Below are 4,662 nucleotides of genomic sequence, written 5' to 3'. Positions count from 1 at the left end.
AACAGTTCAATTATAATATAAGAAATATTCTAGAATTTCTATTGCTTTATTTTAAGTGTCTGCTATATCTTATTCTGTTTTTTTCTCTACTGTTTCAGAATAACAAATGACATTGGCATCTAAGAATGGTATACATCATCAATATCCTTGTTTAAAGACTCAAAAGAAAATCTTATGCAGAACACATATAACTCTGCTTATATAAATCTTTGGAATATTACAGCCAAACATTTTCTCCTGAACTCAGATTGATAATAACAACTGCTTTCTTGACTGTCTGGAATGTGTCCAAGATTATTTCGCATCTGAAACGAACTTCAGTGGATTTATAGAGGGATTTGCAACGTCCATGATATATCAGCAAAGATCACAGTAGTATAAATATTTATTAGCAATAAAATATATAAAAGTGAAGAAGATAAACACCTGGAAATTGTAGTGAGGAAAGAACAATGATGGAAAATGAATTATGTGAGAATAAGTTTGAATCTAAATTACAGATTGGAAGCATTGGTTTTTCCAGTGATATAAAGGAAGAGAAAATGAAAACATCCTATCACTGTGATATCTGTGGTAAATCATTTTCTCAAAGTGGTGCTTTAAGTAAACACAAACGTATTCATACTGGAGAGAAGCCACATCACTGTGATATCTGTGGTAAATCATTCTCAAGAAAATATTTCTTAACACTCCATAAACGTATTCATACAGGAGAGAAGCCATATCACTGTGATATCTGTGGTAAATCATTCTCTCAAAGTGGTGCTTTAACCAAACACAAACGTATTCATACAAGAAAGAAACCATATTGTTGTGATATTTGTGGTAAATCATTCACTCAAAGTGGCTGCTTAGTTGTACACAAACGAAGCCATACTGGAGAAAAACCATTTCACTGTGATATCTGTGGTATATCGTTTTCTCATACCTGTCAATTAACTCAACACAAACGCGTTCACACTGGAGAAAAACCCTATCATTGCGATATCTGTGGTAAATCATTTTCCATAAATTTTGCCTTGACTAAACACAAACTTACTCATACAGGAGAAAAACCATATCACTGTGATATCTGTGGTAAATCATTCTCTCAAAGTAGCTGTTTAACTTATCACAAACGTATTCATACAGGAGAGAAGCCATTTGAATGCGATACCTGTGGTAAATCATTCCCTGTTGGAAGTGCTTTAATATCTCACAAGCGTATTCATACAGGGGAGAAACCGTTTCACTGTGATATCTGCGGAATATCATTCTCTTTTCAAAGTGCCTTAATACCTCACAAGCGTATTCATACTGGAGAGAGGCCATTCCACTGCGATATCTGTGGTAAATCATTCTCTGCAAGTGGGAATTTAACTCATCACAAACGTGTTCATACTGGTGAGAAGCCATTTAACTGTGATATCTGTGGTACATCATTCTCTCTAAGTAGCAGTTTAACTGTCCACAAGCGTATTCATACTGGGGAGAAGCCATTTCACTGTGATATCTGTGGTAAACTATTCTCTCAAAGTGGGAATTTAAATTATCACAAACGTATTCACACAGGAGAGAAACCATATCACTGTGATATCTGTGGTAAATCATTCTCTTATCATAGCACTTTAACCAAACACATGTATTCACACAGGGAAGAAGCCATTTGAATGTGATATTTGCGGTAAATCATTCTCTCTTCATAGCACTTTAACCAAACACAAATGTATTCACACAGGGAAGAAGCCATTTCAATGTGATTTCTAAGGTAAATGATTCTCTGGAAGTGAGAATTCAGCTGATCACAAATGTTTTCATACTTGGGAGAAACCATATCACTGTGATATCTCTGGTAAATCATTCTCTCACAGTAAAATTTAACCAACCACAGACATATTCACACGGGTGGAAAACCATATCACTGTGATATCTGTGGTAAATCATTCTCTCACAGTAAAATTTAATCAACCACAAACATATTCACACAGGTGGAAAACCATATCACTGTGATATCTGTGGTTAATCATTCTCTCACAGTAAAATTTAACCAACCACAGACATATTCACACAGGTGAAAAACCATATCACTGTGATAAATTTTTCTCTCAAAGTAGCAATTTAACCAACCACAAACATTCACACAGGTGGAAAACGATATCACTGTGATAACTGTGGTAAATCTATCTCTCTAAGTAGCAATTTAACCAAACATGAAAGTATTTATAAATGGGAGAAACCAAATCACTTTGATATCACTGTAAATCATTCTCTGCAAAAGGTAAATTAACTATGCACACACGTATTCAAACAAGGTAAAAGCCATATCATTATGCTTTCTGGGGTAAAGCTGACTGTTCAGACCACGTCAGTCCATAACCCGCCCGACATCTTGTACAGGATGGTGTAAGTATATATATATATATATAGCTATTTCTTTACTACCCACGAGGGGCTAAACACAGAGAGGACAAACAAGGACAGACACACGGATTAAGTCGATTACATCGACCGCAGTGCGTAACTGGTACTTATTGAATCAACGCCGAAAGGATGAAAGGCAAAGTCGACCTCGACGGAATTTGAACTCAGAACGTAACGGCAGACGAAATACGGCTACGTATTTCGCCCGGCGTGCTAACTTTTCTGCCAGCTCGCCGCCTGGTATATATATATCATGGACTATATATTTAATACTACTTATATTATACAATGAATCAATAAAAGCAGTAATTATTTTCCCACAGCCGACTAAAATTCTTATTTGTATTTCTCCATGTATTTTCTATTTTTAATCTATTTTTCTTGTGGCTAATCAGTATATTTCATGATGTCCATTCAACTCGGACTAAAATTTCACGGCACCACTTGAAACACCGATATGGATAAAACGAAACAAACTAAAAATTAGGACAGTCACCGTCTGTATCCATTCTTTAACTTTGAGAAACAGTTAAAATGGGAATGATATTTATGTCTTTTTTTTTTTTTTTGAGCTTCTGTAAAGCTAGATCGATATTTCATTGTTCTTCAGAAACATATTCAGAATTATAGCACTGAGTTTTATTGTCCCTTCCGACACGACTCAGCCGATCGGATATTGTCGGCGGAGAAAATGTATAGAATTGCCCTGTGTTCGTATTTTAAGTAAAGTTTTATACAGTTTTTATATTTCAAAATAACAGTTTTCGAAATAATACATATATAATTTTGTAGGCGCTTATAAATAGAAACTAATTTCGTTCCCTCGTTTTTGTTTCCTAGTCAGGTTTTGTCATTTCTAGTGTGAAAGCCAATTTCTATTGTTTTCTGTCAGTGGAAGCACGTGTCTATTGTAATTGAAGATATTTCATTTATAAACCCAGATTTATGTATCATTACCGGTAAGATATAATAATAGAAATATTTTTGTAAAGGTATTTGGATATGTTTATTGTAAAACGTTTGATGTTGCTTGTCAGACAATAATATTAATTCTGTTCTCCACCAACTTTAGACATAACAACTCATGTGTAAAAACTATGTACTTTTAACTATCGTCGCCAGTTTTTTTTTAATAAGCCAACTGGATGTTTTAAAGCTAAAATTTTGGACGAATACCTTTCAGGTGGCGTGTATAACGATTTTATTAGGGTACTATTTAAAGAAGAATGGTCCCAGTGCGCGCATCCGCACTAGCTAGTCGTGACTAGTCGATAAAATTCTTAATCTGGAATTTTGATGAAATTCAAACGGTAAGTATTCCAGTTCATTAGAGAAAATATAAAAGAAATGTCTAATCGTTCAGTTCCGTGTGTCATGAGCAATGCCAGCTATCTTTGCTAGTCTTTATATATAAAAGTAAGGTTGTGTGTCTATCTCTTACGATTTAGATTCCTAACTACTCCCGCATTTTGCGGTGCAGTTTAACCCAAACCGGGTATCTTATAGTCGTGATTCATATCGAGCCCTTCTGGGTATTAGCGCGCGTCTACGATTTAAAAAAGAATTTACCATCATTTTTTTCCATTTTAGTGCATTTTTTCGCTATTATATAAGGGAAGTAACTCTCTAAAATGTATGATGAGTCAACGATTTAAAAAAAAAAATTACTATAATTTTTTTTTCCATTTTTAATGCATTTTTCAGCTATAACTCTCTAAAAATGGTTATATAGGTATTTCCCTTACAAATCCGAGCAACGCCAGGCGATACTGCTAGTTATTTATAAATTTATATGTACTGAAATACCTGTGTATGCATGCATATTATATATATATATATATATATAATTATCAATAATATAGGGTGAAATTAATTAATCTAAAAATAATCATTAATTTCGCCAAGTAGAGTTCGGTATGTAAAAGACCCATTCAAGGAAGGTTTAAGTAATACTAATTAATTAAGGGTTCAGCAACGATTTGCCTCACCACATACCGAATTTAGAAATAGCAGTCAAAAAGTTTTGGCTATTCTTTCTACTTAAAAGGGCGATCCCAGTAAAACCAAAATAAGTGCTTTGGTTTTACTGGGATCGCCCTTTTAAATATGTATATATATATATCAATAATAACAAAGGGTAAAATTAATTAATTAAGAAGTAATCAATAATTCCACCAAGTAGAAATCGGTATGAAAAAAGGACCGTTTCACGGTAAACTTAAGTAATTCTTAATAAAAAGGGTTCAGCAAAGATTTGCTTTA

At 33.8% G+C, this 4,662-nt stretch overlaps 1 long non-coding RNA gene across 1 annotated transcript in view; it reads left to right on the top strand.

Annotated features, from left to right (window-relative positions):
* The first annotated feature begins 3,267 nt into the window (after positions 1-3,267).
* The window catches only part of LOC118768628, a 6,649-nt gene continuing 5,254 nt past the window's right edge, over positions 3,268-4,662 (top strand). Inside the window, exon 1 of the long non-coding RNA XR_005004412.1 lies at positions 3,268-3,359. This is a non-coding gene — a long non-coding RNA (uncharacterized LOC118768628). The remainder of the gene's footprint in view (positions 3,360-4,662) is intronic.

This window comes from Octopus sinensis, linkage group LG30 (genome assembly GCF_006345805.1).
Source record: "Octopus sinensis linkage group LG30, ASM634580v1, whole genome shotgun sequence".
NCBI classification, from domain to species: Eukaryota; Metazoa; Mollusca; class Cephalopoda; order Octopoda; family Octopodidae; genus Octopus; species Octopus sinensis.
Note: the sequence above shows the minus strand (reverse complement) of the source record. Positions and strands in the feature narration are given on the sequence as shown.